General features: G+C 39.1%; 1 pseudogene; it reads left to right on the forward strand.

Moving 5' to 3' along the window:
* The window catches only part of LOC137983859 (dedicator of cytokinesis protein 9-like), a 66,164-nt pseudogene that overhangs the window by 20,757 nt on the left and 25,407 nt on the right, over positions 1–20,000 (forward strand).

Raw genomic sequence — 20,000 nt, forward strand, 5'->3', positions numbered from 1 at the left:
TATCTTTTCCATCAGGTGTAATCCTCGACTGGTGGCTGCAGATTCTCTCTTCTTCTCTTAAGCGTCCCCATTGGCATCCTACAGTGTTGTACCTTGTGCAGCAGGATAAGAACTACGCCAAGTTTGCAGCCATAATTGATGTTTTTGATTTGTTAGAGTAAGTTACACTTTTTGATTGCTTAAAATTATCCTTTGCTTCAGTGCGTCTTGGTGTGTATTGTCATGGAAGAAATATGAGGAGGGAGTTTTGGGCTTTCAGACTTTTAAACTCGCGTTTTGCATATATAATAAGTTGCATTCACTCGCTGAAATTTTAAGCTAGTGAACCTTTGACGTCACTTTTCCCTGGATCATCAAATTTTGCCAATCAGATGTTAAGCAAACACCTTTTCAAAATCTGAAGAAAAACAGGAAGTGATGTTTTAATTACAGGGGCACTTTAAACCATCAGAGATTTTTGTGTGCACGGTGAGATGTGCTTCTGGGTTCTTGAACTACAGTCTTGGACAAAACTCATCGGGAAAATGTGACACGCCACTATAAAATTCTTATTCCACAGTTTGTGATAAAAGATTAGAATCTCCCTACAATGCCCCTCCTCTTAATTCAATAGATATTGTTTGGGAGCGAATGTCAAATGATGTTGAAGCCGGATTTTGTCCCAAGAGCTTTGTCCAAAATTGTTGATGCGACTGGCTCACTGCACTATTACCAAGACGGCGTGAGCTATAGTTTCATACTGATGGTGGTTGTCGTTTGTTTGCTTTAGACTAGCTTTGAAGCGCTTCAGATATCAAGGCAAAGAGAAAATCACTGCTCAGAGGTGAGATAACACTAGATGTTAAACACCCACCCTCCATCGAGGCCTTCTGGCCGTTCTTTCTTTTTCTAAACGCGCCAAGTCGTAGTAGCGTATTTTCCAACCGTTGCGAAGCACTAGTGTTTCAGGCTTCTGGGATTGCTTAGAAGAGCTGGAAATCCGAAATTCACCAACCTTTTGCTCCGAAACCAGCCAAAGGTTTTTAATCTGGGTACGAAAGAGTGGCTGTATCCGGAGAAATAAATGCATTAACCTATTGTGCTGCGAACTGCACCAGGCCACTTTTACATCATTTTCACGGGTCTATTTTATTTTTTAAAGCTCATAATTATAAGGCGTTCTTTAGAAAAACAAAGTAAATCATAAAAAAAAGTATACCATAGTGAAACATGACAAAAAATTGCGTTGAAACTAAAATTTCTTGTATTCGTGTACTGACTTCTCAAAACCTATTGTTGTATACCACTACAAACAGCAAATGAATCAAGTAACTTCACGCTTAATCGCACACTGTCCTTCTTGCTTTACCTTTCCATGACTGAAACGGTGAACTCGATGGCTTCTGGGTTATCACTCCATTGTCAGAAGAGCTTCCCAAGACATAAACAGAAACACCTTTTCCAACGATTTACACTTTACAGACTTAAGACTGATCCCATTGCCTAATTTCAGCTAACCATAGATCCATATCCCTTGAGTCAATTTACCCTTGATTATCGTTTGTGGCGAGTTAATTTCAGCAGCTAGTTCACTTTGCCCTTACCTTAGTGACCAAGTTGATCCAAAGTGTTAAAATGGCGAGAAAAGAAAAAAAAATGAATCGAGCTGAGTTTTTGTTTGTCATATATAGTTCGCCATGTTGCAAGCAATAAAGAATAAAGTGGCTCACCAAGGGTAGCTCCGGTGGGCGATTGATCCACATTGTTCCCTATAAAACGGGGCCTATACACCTTTTTCAAAAAGGCCGTCTTTTAGATATTCTTTAGTTTTATTCAAATTAGACCTTGATGTCTCGTTCAAGGCAAAATATTCTTTTGAATTTTAAGCTTAAGAACGAGGCATTATGGGCTAATTTGAATAAAAACAAAATATTTAAACGACGGCCATTTTGGAAAAAGGTGTATGTGATGCAGTTTATTTGCTTCAGTAAATGACCCAGATTGAACAATCCTCAATTAATTAATTAATTAATTAATTAATTAATTAATTAATTAAAGGTCGCCAAAATCACCCAGTCCTTAGGCCCGTTTTAAACGTCGCATTTCACATGTGCCGAATCTAATGCTCAAAAAACAATAGATTTTTCTCATTTGCATTAGAGTCGGCACATGTGAAATGCGACGTTTAAAACGGGCCTTGGTCTGTGCTAAATGTTCAGAAACGCAATGCTACGTTAATCTAAACACGTCTAATGAACTTCAAACGTCTAATACCTTTGCGTACATCCACTTTGTGGTAATCTCCTATTAACCTCGTGCATTTTGTGCTTTAACAGGGAATTTGATTTCCTCAAAGCGTTATGGCGTCCATTGCACAATGCAAAGTATGAATACGGGTCGTACTCTTTTCTCATTAATTTGCAAGTTGTGTTTCCTGGTGTAACTTTATAAATGATAACGACCTTAATCTGTTGAAAGAGGCCAGGTATTTTGAAGATAAATTTTCATTGACCTTACAATCTTTAAAGTTTAACAAGTAAAATACTTGCCGTATTTTGCCTCTTTTAAGATTGGACTTCTTAAATATGTGGCAACTAATTTTCAAGAACACCCAAGTTAAAACAACGTGTTAATTCCATTACGTCAGTGTAATTATATATTCTGACAGTTTAAGCGTTTGTTAAATCTCTGATACATTGTAATTCAGTCATAACACTAAATGCAAACGTCTTTCGTAAATGTCTTTTCACCATTGCCTTGGTTCACCGGTTTGCCTTTTTGCGTCAACCTTATAACCCGAGACATAAGTTGTGTTGAAGTTGGGGAGAAGAGCTATGTGACGCTTAGTGAAATACGTTTGCGTCTACGTTGGTGCATTTCTGGACATATCTGATAACCCGACACCAAAGTCCAATCATCATCACTGAATCATATACCTTTCATTTTTTTGGTTTTCTTTTCATGGTGACTTCCTTTCTGATTCTTTTTCCACTTACACACTGTGTTGCAGCACAAACAGCGAAACAACCAAACAGTTCCTTGAACAGAAATACCAAGGGGGTGTGTCCAACCAGGGAAAGACCCGTCACTCGAGAGCGGCAAGCAGTGGAGGTAAAAATTAGCTGCTATGAGGTATTTTATGAGGTATTTTATATCACGGGCCGCTTCGAAGGTGATCCGCAAACGTCAGATTTGAATGCCACCGTATTTTCTCGGTTTCTTGTCCTCACACAGAGCTCATGACTCTAGGCAATCTTTTGTTTGTTTGGTTTCTGTTTTTTTTTTCATTGAGAACTGGGTAGCCTAGTTTACAGAATAATTTGGGCTCGCTTGAATTTCTTTTAAGAACGGGAAGCCAGTTCACAACAAGAAAAATCCTAGAGTAATCCAGGTGACCACCGCTAGGCACAAACGCTTGAAAACTTCGTTTGGAAGTGAATTACTACTGGTGGTTGACAACCGTTAGGTTTCTTTCCTTATATCGGTCTTTTCCATAACATTTGTAGCCACAAGGCCAGGGTTGCTGGAAGCATGTTAGCGCTAACCAGCGTTAAATCCCATGGAAACCTATAGGTTTTGATACCTCTTAAGCAACAGTTAGCGCTAACCAGGCTTCGAGCAACGGGCACCAGAAGTGTAACTCACAAAACTGTTGGTGAGAAAGGGAATCACGAGGAACGGGGACACAGGTACCATCTTGCATCGGATTCTGGATCACTAGTTATCGTTTTATTATTGTACAATGAGTTATGCAACCAATCAAATTAAACGTGACAAGTGCAACTCGCCACAGTTGCGCAAAACGTTGTGCTCTCCAACAAGGCTTTCGAGTCCACCTAATATAGAAAGATTATAACGCAACATTACATAACATGTGAATGGGGAACTCGATCCGCAAGATTCAAACACCTTGGAAGATTTTTAGGCTCTGACGATTTCCTGATGAATAAAGTTTGTAGTTATGCTGAATCGACTTGTTTTAAATCATAGCATTCTTTCTCTGGGTAACACACTTTGCCTTCTTTGTCTTCTTTAGGCTTGAATATGGACATTCAAACTAGAGTCCTGTTGGAGGGTAATCTGGCGAACGAAGTTGGTCTGATTGTTTTAGATACGATTGAACTCTTTTGCGGTCATTTTAAGGTAAGTGAAAGAACGAATGTCAGTCGTATTTGGGGGCTTAAAACGGTAAGCCCCTTTCTCATTTTTAATTTTTGTATTGACTCTACCACTTTTATATTGCTAAGTATGTTTTTCTGTATTAGAGATGATTAGTTGAAAAAACTGATAGGCACAGAAATGGTTACTTCCGGTGTCTATCTGTGGCTTAAAGACGTCTCCTGCTTAAGTTCCTTACTGCCAAGGCAACGTGACCAACTGATTCGAGTGTTCAGGACGTGGAACCAGGAAGTCCCAGGTTTCACACCCCGCTTTGTTTATTTGGGTAGTATTATATGCATCATTTGTTTCCCGTAAACACCAATCCCAAATTTTACAGTTCATAACCTGCTACTGAGTAAGCCCATCGTTGGGGTCTCCTGCAAGATTCATTAAGCAGTTAATTGGCTTTATTAATATTTGTTAATATTTATTTAGCTCTCCACTGGGATGTCGCTTCGCTCGCCAAAACGTAAACCTTGGGCGAGACCCTTATAGGAACCTTGCTGCATAAATAGGTTATAGAGTGGAAGTTGCTATGGAAAAAAAGCGATGGAAAAATCGCATGAACTTTTTCATGCATTTTGTAACTTATGGCCATGTTTGTGTACTGAACATTAGTATTATGCAAAACGCGAGCGACATTTTGCATTTGTTTTGTACACCACATGGCCTGCTAATCACGTGAGTGCTAGCCAAGAATACATAAATTGACGGCCTTGTTGTCTGCTTTAGTTCCAGCTGGAGCAAGATGAGGGTGACAATATTTTGATGAAGAAGGTATGTTTAGTTACTAACTCGTTCCCCTGAATCGTCTCCTGAAATCTTTCATAAAATCATGTAAGGCCCATAGTGCTGGAAATTCGGGTAGCTTGTGTTTTGGTTGGGTTAAAGATCCCGGAATGAATTACTTCTTACTTTTTCCGAGATCCCAGTTGGTTCTACCATCATTTCATTTCTCATGTAGTAGTATTATTATTATTATTATTATTATTATTATTATTATTATTATTATTATTATTATTATTGTGAGAATGATATAAACACATGAGAAATGAAATGATGGTAGAACCAACTGGGATCTCGGAAAAAATCCGAGCCCCAGATGGGATTCGAACCCACGACCCTCCGTGATCTAGTCGGATGCTCTAACCACTGAGCTACTGGAGACTCTATGGCGAGCAAGGGTGAAATGTGGGTATTGACTCGAGCTGCATCACGCAGCTACAGAGTCAAATGATTGACAGCATAGCTCATAACTACATCGCACAGTCACCTTAAAGCATATCTGAGATGCGGCCAACCGCATCTGAGCCGTATCTGAGATGCGGCCAACCGCATCTCAGATATGCTTTAAGGTGACTGCGCGATGCAGTTATGAGCTATGCTGTCAGTCATTTGACTCTGTAGCTGCGTGATGCAGCTCCAGTCAATACCCACATTTCACCCTTGCTTGCTATAGAGTTTCCAGTAGCTCAGTGGTTAGAGCATCCGACTAGATCACGGAGGGTCGTGGGTTCGAATCCCATCTGGGGCTCGGATTTTTTCCGAGATCCCAGTTGGTTCTACCATCATTTCATTTCTCATGTAGTAGTAGTATTATTACTATTATTATTATTATTATTATTATTATTATTATTATTATTATTATTATTATTATTATTATTATTATTATTATTATTATTATTCCTTATCAGGTGTTTAGTGTACTGTAGAGCTTCCTTCAGATTCCCCAATCAGAATTCATGATGAGACATGTATTTGCAAGCTTGAGATCTTACATCAACAAGGTCAGTATACACTGTTATAAGTAGCGTGGCCAAGTGCCGATCAAGGTTGCGTGGTAGTTTCAGTCCTGTCTAGTTTCATTTCTCTCTGTACATAACCATTTGTTGAAATCGTGGCTCATTTTAAGTCTTATGTGATGGTTATAGAACTCCAACTTTTGATCATTTGTATTTCCATTAGAACGATATGAACCCAGTGTTAGTTGCTAGGGTATCCTTGAAAAAATATCCCCTCTCAGTTGCATAATAAGCGGCTGGAGAACAAAAGAACGGCCACACTTTCAATGATCACATTTATTGGTTGAAGATCAAATCTTTCATTATTTTCCAGGTGTGATTAATATTACATGGAACCAGTCAAAAAGTGCCTTGAAACCTCTTTAAATAATGTTTACAATCAAATTTATTTACCCTTTTTTTTCGAAGAATGCATTTGCAACCAAGTAAATAAATATCATAATCGCTTACGGTATTTCTGTTTTCAATATTTCGCGGAGACGCCATCTGGAATAATTGTGACGATTTCTCGTTAGTTCGGTTTGTCGCAGCGCAGTACGTGTGATTTTCAGCCTTCTCGAATTAGCTTGCCAATTTGCGGGCAATTTGGTGCAATCTTAACAGGAAGTGGTTGAGTGGAACGTCGCCATTGAATCACTTTCAAGTCACTTTCACCCATGTATTCATTTTAGCCGTAAAGGTTACCTTTAAAGCTGCACTCAAATTTCTTCCGACCATCAAGGATCGTCAAGGTGGTTGCAATGTGTTAGCATCAGCATTGTGGGAGGGGAAAAAACACGATTATTGTGTCTGCATTTCTGTTATTATCTTTTACTCGTTCTGGGTGTGTAACAAAACAGGTCTGCCAAGAAAATATACTTAAGGAGAAGTAACGGAGAGGACAAAAGACCCACTGCAATTTTCATAATTCTTCGGGATGGCACGGCCAAACTTCGGTTTGGCTTCCATCAATCAAACTTCCGACGCCAAGCCGAGAGTTGACGCCGAAATCAATTGATGCGTGACGTAACCTACCAATCACCATCTTTCCCACGGTTCATTCGTACATTCGAACTCGACGCCGATGAAAAGTGACGGAATCTGTACCAATCTTCTTACTGAAGAACCTCTAAATGGTAATTGGAGCTGGGAACTAAACAAAAAATCCTGTTCACTTTCCGAAGGCGGAGTCGATCTTCGAGGCTATGTTCGGAAATTTGATTGATGGAAGCCAAAGTGCATTCAAAGTTCGGCGCGTAGTGCTTGTAGGTCAGATTCCTCGGAATTGCAGTGAAAGTTGCGGTTGCTTGACTATTAACGGAAGGGAAATAAGCGGAGCCGCTTGCTCGATAATGGGGATTTGCCTTCTCTTTGTGATATTTCTGTCTTTGACATTCTCCATCACTCTTTCATTACCTTACCCACAGTTTCCAGCCGCTTTATACAGGGGAAGTGCGAGTTACTGTGGGGATCTTTGTCGCGAGGTACGTAGAATTTTCCTTTATTTTGAAAAAAGGAAGACTATTCCCTGTTCAAGGAGGCACGGAATTTTGTCACTCTGGCGAGGAGCTTTCTGGATTTTCTTGCTTTGTAGCCCATCTTCCTGTAAACAGAAGTTCAGCCAGAAGTTTCTTTGACGATAAGCGATAAGCCCACTCCAAGCCGTTGAACATGTATGGCTCAACAACACGGTTTTTGCCGACTTCGTCAGTTTGGGTTTCTTTTCTTTTCGGTTATAACCCCCTTCCTCTCCCCACCCCCCCCCCCCTCCTTTCGCTCCCGTCCCTCCATTCTCTGCCAAGCAAAAACTTCTTGAACTTGAAGAAGCCCACAACTTCATTTGTATTTTTATCTTTTTTTAGTATAAGAAGTTAATTGAAGCAGGCTAGAGATAACACTCTTTTCAGAGTTTTGTTCGATAAACACCTTGCTCCTTGAAAATAGTCCAGTCTTAACTCGTCAGAATTAGCTTTTTTCTGACACCAAGTGGACTGGCTGAGATGTTCCACCAGGGAAAAGTCACATTAAAGTCACCTATGTCCAGAAATGCACGCAATTAGAGGCGCGACCAATTCTCATATAGTATCTAAGGTGTTATTTACATGAGACCGAACGAACTCAGACCGGTATGAAATTTTTGCAGCCGTTTACATGAAACCGGGACGAAATGCTTGGTGCCTGGTTTCGGGACAAAATGATATCTTTTGTCCAATAAATATATATATGGCGGACCCGAAAGCATACCTGGCTTGAAATTCCTCGACCCCGTCTGAGATTTGTTGTAATTTATATGAGATCGGTACGAACTCAGACCGCAACCGAGACGAGGTCAGGTCTGTCTCATGTAAACGCATAAGAAGAAGTGTATGAAGGCCGATACGAATTCATGCCGGTCTCATGTAAATATCCCCTAACTCGTCAAGTACTGTTAACGTGAGTCCAAGCCATTTTGCTACTTGTTTCAAACGATGAGGGAAGTATTTCGGTTAGCGTTACATTAAGGTTGGGTTAAATGCAGCTGTTAATCTCTCCTTCGTGAACAGAGTATAGGGACACTATTTTATGTTAATTGTCTGTATTCGTAGACTTAGTTACTTAGGCCTCTTCGTCCCCGGTGGGACATAAGGCCAGTGTCAATCACCTCCACTTTTGTCGGTTGTGTGCAAGGTGTTGCGCTTCGCCCCAGGTGATATCTAATTTTTTAAGCTGAGAGATGATGTTTCTCCGCCAAGTGGTCTTCGGTCTACCGGGTTTGCGCCTTCCAGGTGGTGTCCATAATCTTGGGCGCGAGTAGATTGTCTATTGCACTTCTGACTTCTGTGTGAGGACTTTTATCAGAAGTGGTCATACTGCCAGGTGATTGGTTCGAATCCATAAACGGGCCAATAGTTTTAACTTTAATACTGGTTTCCGTCGCAGGTGGTTTATGGATACTTCATGAAGCTTATTCGCCTATTAAATATAGCGTGCATCTAATTTTTTGAAATATTTGATTAACGTTTTATCGGAAACAACATTTTATCTTTAGAAATAAGGATTTGCCGATGCTTTTAATCAAATGGACCACTAATCGCTTCCTCTATTGTCTGATTTCGAGCACGCGCTGGTGGAATAATTGTTAAATGTACTCTGCACAGTAATTCTATTTTTATGTATTGTATTTGAAATCTTTTACTGTGAGCACTGCCGGAGTTTTAGCTTTCCATTCCTTGTTTATTTTCTTCTTTTTCAATGCAACACTCCTGAAAATTGGCACATTTCATTTGCTCCTGATATAAGCGACTTATGGACTGAACGGCTTAAGTTCGGAAATGATCTTTAAAAGCGTATATTGATGGCATCTTTCATGTAAACAGCGATACATTCGCTCTCGTTCTGGTTTGTCATGGTCTAGACTTGATCGACCCCATATCTATTCCTTCTGTCTTTCTCTCCGTTTAATAGATCCTGAGTTGCTGCAACTCGAAATTAAAAAGTCTGCGGAACCAGGTGTGTTCAGATTTTAAGAGCTGTACACTTGTCACTTTCCATCACCTTATTTTTTCTGTGAGCAACCAATGCAAGCCTTTCTAAGCAAGCTATAATTTCACTAATAATGCCCCTCAAAGGGTAGGTGTCATTTAGGCAATAACATTGTAATACATTCGGTTCCTACACAACTGCATGGTGCTCTAGCGACGTTTCATCGCTTTTTTTTCTTTGATCTTTTCGGACAGTTGAAGTCGTACAACGTGGTTTACGGCAACGAAACGTAATCTGACTGTTATTTACGGATTTATTGTTTTTTTTTTCTTTTGGGATTTAAGTTTTTGTGATATTTTAGCACTCATTGTAGATAAAACGCCTGAAATCATTAAGTGTTGTTAATTTTTGTAACTGTCGTAAATGTCATGCGTGGCACAGCTAAGCGCAATCAAATATGTTTTTTCAAAACACATACATCCCCTCAGAAAATGCTCACTACTGGGATCTTTGTTCGTCATAGGCCTGTTCGTTTCTTTATCTGCTGATGAGAAGTAATTTTGAGTTCTCTGGAGCACAAGGTTGTGATCGAGTCCATTGGCAAGTAAGTACGATTGTACAATATTCTGCGCTTATTTTAGAATGTCCAACGAAGCTGTATTGTATTCTTCTGGTTTGTGGAATGCACAGCGTAATTTTTAAGTTGCATTTATATTATGCAGTGTTTGCCATTCAGACATTTTTTCCGGTTCTGATCACGGCTAAAAGGCCTTACACAATCCTTTGTGTACATTGCTGCTTTTTGCTGCTTTAATATTTCATTGTCGTAAAGGTTCGGGAATGTTGTAAATAATAGCGTTCTCTGTCGTTCGGTTTCCTTTGTTTAGATATTTCTTAGCCGCCTTTTTCGACTAGCTACAATAGGATAATATGAATTTCTAAAGAGGCTTTTCAAGTCTTTTCTGGTTTTCTTGAAGGCAAAAGAACTTCAAGGCGTTGTGACCTTCACTTGCAAGTTATTTTGAGCAATCTTTGCGTTTCAATACGCCTTCAGTAGCCGTTTATTTTAAATACTCTTGAAAGATATTTAAGAGTTTACGCTCTGGATGTTAAGCGAACCAATCGTTGAACTAAAATTCGCACGTTGAATCGTGTCGTATGCAGCAAATCGTTTTCATAGATTAAACATTTGGCTTCATTCGATGGACCATCAGAGACTATGAGCAGTCGTTTATCGGAAATCCAGTAAAACAAGGCATGACAACATAAACAAATATTAAAAGGAGTAGATAAATAAGCTACATTTTTTTTTTTTGAAAAAAGGACAACAAATGGCTAGTAAAAGCATGTTCCTCCAGTCAATCTTCACTTTCACGTAGATTAAATTCCAAGTTTTTGCCAGGGTCGGTCGATGACAAACCGAAGCAGAGCATGTACAGAATAGTTCAGTATCGAGATGTTATCCCTTGCATTGCACCACTGTACTCATGTCATCATATTAGAATACAAAAAAGTAGAAATTAAAAAGGCAATCTTGTTTTACTGGGAGAGAAGTGATCCGTCAACAAACTTCTTCACCTTTCATGTGTTCCCTTATGTAATTAGTATTTTTTGCTGGGAGTATGTTGAATGCAAAAGTAAATTGTAAGGCTTATTTTGCTTCCAGATTACCAGAGTTAAAACGGCTGTATTATTATAGCTTTTCCTGTTTTTATCTCAAAGTCTTGATTTATGTAACTCTTATAATGCGAAATTGCAAATAAACGCGAACACTTATGTGAGTTGTTTATTTACCAATTGAACAAGAAACATTTTGTTAGCATTTTTAGAGAGCATTCATTTGTCCTCCCAGGGAAATAAAAAAAGTCAAATTGAAAATTTAGTCGAGATAGGTTAGGAACCAATTTTTCCCGCTTTGCATGAATTTTTGCTGGTTCGCTTTAAAATCGGCTTCACCTGTTAAACCGAATCATTCCTCTCGTGTTGAATGAAATTACACACTCATTTGTCACGACCAAAGATCTTTCTCCTTTATCATTCATTTATTCGCGCGTGGGTGATCTTGATAAAAAGCTCTGTCTGTATTTGCCGAATTGCAGGCAGGTGATTTTTGTCATTGGTGTCAGTGATGTTTGAATAGTCTGCTTTGGAGTTCGGTTCCACAAATAGGATCTACAATCTAGAGGACATTATGCTTTTCTTTTAGTTGACTTTTTTATTTGTTATTTTATTATTTCTTGATTATTTTGGGGGGAGAGGGTTTGACCTGGGAGTGTCCCCTTTATCCCTGCTCAGTGGATTTTAAGCAATACTTTCACAGCTTGCAACTCGAAGTGTTTTTCTTTTCAGCTTTTTAATTAAATACAGCTGAAAAATGCAAACTTGTGAACATTTTTTTCGCATGCTTTTGTTGTTTTTACCTTTTTTTTTTCAGACACTTCGCTTGGGGTACTAAGATTTGTAGCACCTGCATTTTACGAAATGTTGAGCTTCTCTGCTGTATTAAATTTAACTGAAAAGAGACGTAATATCGTCTGCAATCCTATTTATCTTTTTATCTATTTATTTACAATTACATTTAAGTTTGTTTTCGGGGTAGGGGGGTGGGGAGATGGAAGAGAGCATGAGTGGGGGAGGAGGCAAGTCAGTGTCTTCTCTACACTGGCATAGTTATTCTTGTACAATATTTTCGCATCTTTCGCCGAAATTGTCTTTCGTTTGAGTTTTTAAATTCAATACTTTTATTACAACTTAGGAATGCCGAGACTAATAAGGCAAGCTGCCAAAGTGGCTTCATTTGTTAAATTGCTGAGATCGATGTACCCATAACAATCAATTCAATAAACTTGTTTTCTGTTTTCTGTGCTGACACAGTAGAGCTCCGCTGCAATAAAAATAAAGAAAACACTTTCGTTGAATTTGGGCTTTCTGTCCACTGAGCTCTTGTAGTTCTTGGGCCGTATGGTAGAGTACACAAGATGCAAATATGTGTCCCCGTTAAATAACGTCTTTTGATTTGATTTGATCATGCTTACTATATATGAATGACACAAATGTGCACTAGCCCTGTAAAGATAGTTAAGGAATATCACATGTGTACTTGTCAAAAGTCACTGACGGTCAAATTGAGCCATGAAAATAATTATGTCTTAATAAACCGACTGATTAACTATCAACTTAGTTTCATTTCACCTTAACTCTGTGCATTTGCGCGTTACGACGAAATCATGATGTACCAGTTCTTCAATTATGCCATCCTGTGTACTTTGTGGTCACGCCTTGAGAGCTGCTTTTTATGTCTCTATTTATCGATAGGTCATTGTGGCAGTCTCTAAGCTTATGGCTAGTGGTTTAAACCGAACAGCTGTCAATAACTGCCTCCAGGCGTTGAAGAATTATGCTGCTGAAGATAAAGGCATGAAGGTATTGTTTTTCTTTTTGTTTCTTTTTCTCTCTCTTTCTTTTGAGTTGTAAGACCAAGATCATGTAATACGTCCCTGCTAGCATTTATCTTTTCTTTTTGCGTTCGCTGGGCTGCAGACGAGTACGGGAAAAGAGACCTCTGCCGTGGATCGACATTCATTTTGATCCAACCGCCGTCCATCCTGCGCATTCCTTTATAGTAATTCCGCTGTTGTTGAGTGAGCCCACACAACATGAAGTATCACGTGAGGGTAAGGTCGCTAAGTAACCGCCGTGCATGCTCAACACAGTGAGTTTCGACCAATGGCAGAGGTGTCTTTTCCAGTACTCGTCAGCCCAGCGAACGCAAAAGGAAAAGAGACCTCTACTAGCAGGGAATTTTAACGCTTACTAAAGAACAGTTATCCTCTGTTTCAATGAACCAATTTTTAATCCTCTCAGCTGCACTGGAGTTAGCATCAAATGTAGATTATTGTAAATTAGTCTTCATTCTATACCTATGTATGTCCATTGGGAAGTTCTCACAAAGCTGCGCGATTCCGCGGAACATTGCCATTTCACTTTGCTGATGTTTTCGGAATTTCTATCTTCACTTTCAGCATACAGCGTTTACCTCTGAAGTTAAAGATCTAACGAAGAAGATCCACACTGTTTTGCAAGCGACTTCACAGATGAAGGTGAGCTGCTGTCCGTCTTGCTCATTCAGTGCAAGGCCCTTATTCGTACCACGTGATCATTTTACTTGGGGAGGCAGGCAGGCAAATTTGGTGTGGACGATGTTTTGTGGAGGCTGTGGGATGGGTGGAGTTGACTTATTAGTAGTACATTGTACCTGAAGACTGGTCATTTACTTCAGCCCTTTTGCCCCTTGATAACCGGAAACGCAACAAAACATGGATGAATCTGAACTCTTCGTATCGTAGGACCAAGGATAAACAGTTCTTCTTTTTCTGTCTCATTGGTATTACGGTATAGGGAAAGTTTTTCCTCTCGAGTTAACTACAAAAAGAAGGGAGACAACAGGAGGGTGGACGGGTGGGGTGAGTTGTATTTTCAGCAACTAACATCGGCGGATATTATGTGTAATTTTGTGTCATTGTAAGGTTTCCTAAATATCCATTGAGGAGTGGAAGTGATGATGCGATTTCCTTTCTCCCAGAGAACCGTGGCGTGTGAAATTGTTATTCGCGTTCATCGGTGATTTTGCTCACCTTTTGGGGTTTTTTGTGGTTTTGTATTTTATTCAAACAGGTTGCATAAGCTTTCGTCATTTTTACCTTGGTCCGGCGGTTTTTTTTTTTTTTTTGTGATATCAGTGGATGGATGAATCTGGTTTGTGTCGCCTTTCATGCCATAAGAACGAAAGCTGTGTCTAAAATTATAAATCGAATATAGGAAAATAAAGGTTAAAGTACTTATGTTAAAGTCGATGTTGGTTTGTTGCCGCGGGGTAATTTGCAAATATCGCCCAAGGTTTTGAATTTTATACTATCTACAAAGATCTTCCCTCTAAACCATCTTCCGATAGTTTAGTTACATTACATTGGCAAGAGAGTAAAGATTGTGATGTCTGAATGGTCTATCAACCGAAAAATGTAGTTCCTTACTTAAGTACAACAACAGCGTGATCCTGCATGTGTCACATAGGTACCTGTTTCTCGAAATCTCCAAAAGCGATTCGTGAAACTACCGTCTGAGTATTCAGAAAAATCGATCTTTCAACATGCTTTTAAGACCAGAGACAACATAACAGCTGCAAAGTTCATGAATTGACTGAAATGTTTTCCTTTGAAGATAGAAAGTTAAACGTTATGCACGTGAAATACGCCGGAGAATTTTTCAGTGTTCTCCAACTACCCTTTGAATTTTGAGGATCTTCCCAAGCGTTCAAATGTTCAATTTTGAAACTTGGTAAACACATTATATGAATTTTAGTCTGATTGATTTGGTTTTGCTTTGATTTTTCTATTTATGTTAAAGGCTACACTTTCCGTTTTTATTCATCGACGATTAAATTCGAGAACTTGTTCGCTCAGATTGCTACGTTTTTGCGACTTTATCGCAGAAAAAAGACGCGTACTTTTACTCTGATATAGTGTTTTAATTTAAATACCATTATTTTTCTCAATTTTTTCCCAATTGCAAAAACTGCCTTAAGGTAATTTCAGAGCTTAAAAAGACGCCTCCTTGCAAAGCTCTAAGATTTCTGCAATTAATTTTCATTAACAAAAAGGTGTACAAAAACTAAGCGCATCGAGGGACCGGATAGCAAGTTAGTATCTATCCGTGCTTGTCTTTTTGTGCAACGTTCTAATGTACGTGCGGAAAATGAGAAGAAATTAACGGTAAGGGCGTGAAAAGATCATTACTAACCATACACCAGCCCAGCGGGTGAAATCAATCACTGTGTGCAGTAAAAAAAAAATCAAATTAAAGTTTTACCTTTGCGATTTCTGGTGTTATTTTTATCGTAGATTTTTTACTGATTGACCGCCGTTTATCGCGACAAATATCACATGGTCAGGATATTTAATGCAATTGCTTTGAATCAACTATGTATCGGCGAATCACGGTATTTGTTCTCTCGATACGAATGGCAATATTGGAACAAGATATTGAAATTGCATGATAGAATGATGTATCCCTTTTCGACATTTTTTGTAATTCTCGCACAAGCATAGTTTATTTAGCTCTTTTTGAACCATTTATAATGTTAAGAAAATGAAAAATAAAATCATTGCTGCAGGTCTTCCTCTTTGGTACCTCGGGTTGTCGATCTCACAAATGCTCGATATTTGTTATTGTATCGCGGGGTCGATTTAGAGACTGCATCGTATCGCGGCTTTGATATCGATATCTTCATTATCATCTCGTGGAAGCCCCAATATTTATGTGACAAGAGAGGGGAAAAGTACGTGTGATGTTACCGTGCAGTCCTTCCTGTTATGTGTTATCAACAGAACGTATCTCTTGCGTGGCCTACGTGACAACGTGGTGTTTCAAATCTTAAACGAAATCTGATTCCCTTGGCATTTCTGAGACAAAACAACTAAGGCAAACAAGCTTGGATTTGGATTAGTATAAATTTGTGACGCCTCTGCCGTGGTAAAAGTCAGACATTACCAAACCAAAACTGAATTCGAGAATGGTTTTGCCAACACTTTCTTACGAGGACATTGTAAACGAGGTGTGGAATAAACATGGGCAGTTAGGGACAAGAAGAAGAAGTTGGGGCTTCATGCGATTGAGGAGCTTGCAGCTCATCAGCTAACTGTTCTTCCAGTTGTAACTTCTCCGTGTCTGCTGAGTCCAGCTAGTTCCCGCAAAGCTTTGTTTCTGGTAATTTGTCCTTTCTTGCAAATTTGGCAACTTAAAGGAATTTTTTGTTTTGTCGAATTTAATTAAGAAGTAAGTGTATTTTAGCTTTGTTTATGGAAAAGGTGTTGTGAGTTATAGAATATGAAAATTTGTAAACAGTTAGTTTCTTATATAGTGTCGTCAATCCTGAATTCTTCAGTGGCGAAGTCTGTCTTTAGAGAGAAGTTTCTTCTATTTAAATTAGTAAGGGGTTTCCATCTGAGGAAATCAGGTGGAAGGTTCGTCCTAATCTTTCGTGCTTTCTGTTTTTATTTTTTTCAAATCTTTCGAAATTTGGTCTTAATATTCCGCTTTTAACAGGTTGGTTCTTGGACAAATGTCCCTCATTTTTCATAATTATTTAAAGAGTTAAAACAGTTGTTAGGTTACCTTATTGTGTGTGTAACCCGAGGTAGCAGCCGTCTCTCACCGAGAAAACCTCATTTGAATAGCCAAGTCATTCGTTATGAACCGTCAGGGTCTTATCTTAAAAATAAAAATAAAAAATTCAGATTCGTCTTTCGTAAAACTTCTTTTATGTTGTGTAAACCAATTAAAACACAGTTATTGACTGTGCCTTCTAGGAATACGATGATGTCCCTGAGATGTTAGTGGATCTTCAGTACAGTTTGGCCAAGTCTTACTCTAGTACTCCGGAATTGCGAGAGACGTGGTTAGAGCACATGGCTGCTGTTCACGAGGGTCATGAGAATTTCTCCGAGGTAATTCCGCTTTGTTTCTTCACGTGACTCTGAAACTTCTTAATGAACCTTTTCGATAGATTAAAATTCAGGGTGAAAGAGAGGTTTAGAGGACAAAGAAAAAGGAAAGTGGGTGATATGTAGATATTTTTTTACCTTCATTCCAATGTGTTTCTATTGTTTTTGTACTCACTGTTTCACTATCAATTTGAATATTTGATATTTTGAAAATGGCCTATTTACTACTCGGAGTTAGGAGGTTTGGGTAAAAGATTAGTGATTGTCTTTTTGGTTGGTCTTTCCCTCTTAAAACCATTTATGTCACTTTATATTCATAGGCTGCTCCTGTGTTGTTTGAGAACTTTGTCTATTGTCTTTGAGAACGTTTCTTAGGAAATTCAGTTTATTGTGGTTTTGTTGTTGCAGACTGCTCACTGCTACATCCACGCAGCGGCTTTGGTGGCCGAATACCTGAAGAGACAAGGTAAGACGCAGAAAATGCGACAATCAACTGACTCTTCCATAAGCGATTAGCCACCTAATTGTTTGCCTGTGAGTAGACGGCAAGAGAGGGAGTATTATTAGCATTGTGTTTAGTTCTTATTAATTCTTATTGAGGAATGAGCTAACTTTCCTACACGATGCTTTACTGGAAATCTGTTTTCCATGCATTTGATACTTGGTAGAAGCAAGTTTAACTTATATGGCTCTGAGGCAGGCTATTTCAGTCATGTAACACTTCTTCTAATAGGCCATTTTCGAAATATCAAATGTTCAGCTTCTTCTTGAGGCAGTGAGGACAAAAACGATAGGAACACGTTGGAATGAATGTGAAAAATATTTACATATCATCCACTTTCCTTTGTCATTGTCCTCTAGACCTCTCTTTCCGGCTGAATTTGAATAGATCGAAAAAGGCCTAATCATTATAATCCAACATGGCGACTTGACGAAAGAAAGAAGGCGACACATTGAGGATACGAGCATATGGTTGTAATAAGCGCCAAGTATATTATGATTCATGTGACTGAGTGAAATTATATACTTTGCTCTTGAGTAGACTCTGTAAGTAAGTGTGATCTGTTTGATTCACTAAAATCGTCTAAAGGCTCCCGAAAACCTAGGAAACGTTGTGTACGGAAACATTGTTTCCCGAAATTTTTCCTCAGCGCGCAAACGAGGAAACATTTGCTGAAGAAGCAAAATTTTTCTGAATAAATTCACAAACAGTTTTGCTTCTCGGGAAGCAAATCTTGCTTCCACAACAAATGTTTCCTGGGGTCGCAAACTGGGAAACATTTGCTTCCGCAACAATGGGGCCGTTTATACGAGAGAAAATAAGCCGCGGCTTACTCTGGCCGCGGCGTACATAATACGCGGAAGGAACTATTTATACGAGTATAAACTCCCAGCCGCGGAAAGCCGTGAAGGTAGATTTTGTACCATTTATACGGAATGTTCGCGTCTTACGTAAGCCGCGGCCAGAGTAAGCCGCCGCTTATTTTCTCTCGTATAAACGGCCCTAATGTTTCCTCGTTTAACGCATCGTTTCTATAGAAACGATACAAGGTAAATAGCCCCCCTGAGAGGAGATGTGGTTGCTAGTAAAATACGAAACCCATAAAGATTGAAGAAAATAAAAGGGAATCGCGTAACGTTGGCATCGAGCATGTTGATCATTTCCGAGGGTTACTTCATCTTTTTCGGCACAGCAAGTTAAAGTTCGAATTGCTATGGATATTAGTTCTACTTTTTCGTGTGACTATTAAAGTACACTAATTTTTTTCAGAACTCCATCGTCACATGCCTATCAATTTGAATATTTGATATTTTGAAAATGGCCTATTTACTACTCGGAGTTAGGAGGTTTGGGTAAAAGATTAGTGATTGTCTTTTTGGTTGGTCTTTCCCTCTTAAAACCATTTATGTCACTTTATATTCATAGGCTGCTCCTGTGTTGTTTGAGAACTTTGTCTATTGTCTTTGAGAACGTTTCTTAGAAAATTCAGGTTATTGTGGTTTTGTTGTTGCAGACTGCTCACTGCTACATCCACGCAGCTGCTTTGGTGGCCGAATACCTGAAGAGACAAGGTAAGACGCAGAAAATGCGACAATCAACTGACTCTTCCATAAGCGATTAGCCACCTAATTATGAGTAGAAGGCAAGAGAGGGAGTATTATTAGCATTGTGTTTAGTTCTTATTAATTCTTATTGAGGAATGAGCTAACTTTCCTACACGATGCTTTACTGGAAATCTGTTTTCCATGCATTTGATACTTGGTAGAAGCAAGTTTAACTTATATGGCTCTGAGGCAGGCTATTTCAGTCATGTATCACTTCTTCTAACAGGCCATTTTCGAAATATCAAATGTTCAGCTTCTTCTTGAGGCAGTGAGGACAAAAACGATAGGAACACGTTGGAATGAATGTGAAAAATATTTACATATCATCCACTTTCCTTTGTCATTATCCTCTAGACCTCTCTTTCCGGCTGAATTTGAATAGATCGAAAAAGGCCTACTCATTATAATCCAACATGGCGACTTGAGGAAAGAAAGAAAGCGACACATTGAGGATACGAGCATATGGTTTTAATAAGCGCCAAGTATACTATGATTCATGTGACTGAGTGAAATTATATACGTTGCTCTTGAGTAGACTCTGTAAGTAAGTGTGATCTGTTTGATTCACTATAATCGTCTGAAGGCTCCCGAAAACCTAGGAAACGTTGTGTACGGAAACATTGTTTCCCGAAATCTTTCCTCGGCGCGCAAACGAGGAAACATTTGCTGAAGAAGCAAAATTTTTCTAAATAAATTCACAAACAGTTTTGCTTCCCGGGAAGCAAATCTTGCTTCCACAATAAATGTTTCCTGGGGTCGCAAACTGGGAAACATTTGCTTCCGCAACAATGTTTCCTCGTTTAACGCATCGATTCCATAGAAACGATACAACGTAAATAGCCCCCCTGAGAGGAGATGTGGTTGCTAGTTAAATACGAAACCCAGAAAGATTGAAGAAAATAAAAGGGAATCGCGTAACGTTGGCATCGAGCATGTTGATCATTTCCGAGGGTTACTTCATCTTTTTTCGGCACAGCGAGTTAAAGCTCGAATTGCTATGGATATTAGTTCT

The sequence above is a fragment of the Montipora foliosa genome, chromosome 13 (assembly GCF_036669935.1).
Source record: "Montipora foliosa isolate CH-2021 chromosome 13, ASM3666993v2, whole genome shotgun sequence".
Lineage (NCBI taxonomy): Eukaryota > Metazoa > Cnidaria > Anthozoa > Scleractinia > Acroporidae > Montipora > Montipora foliosa.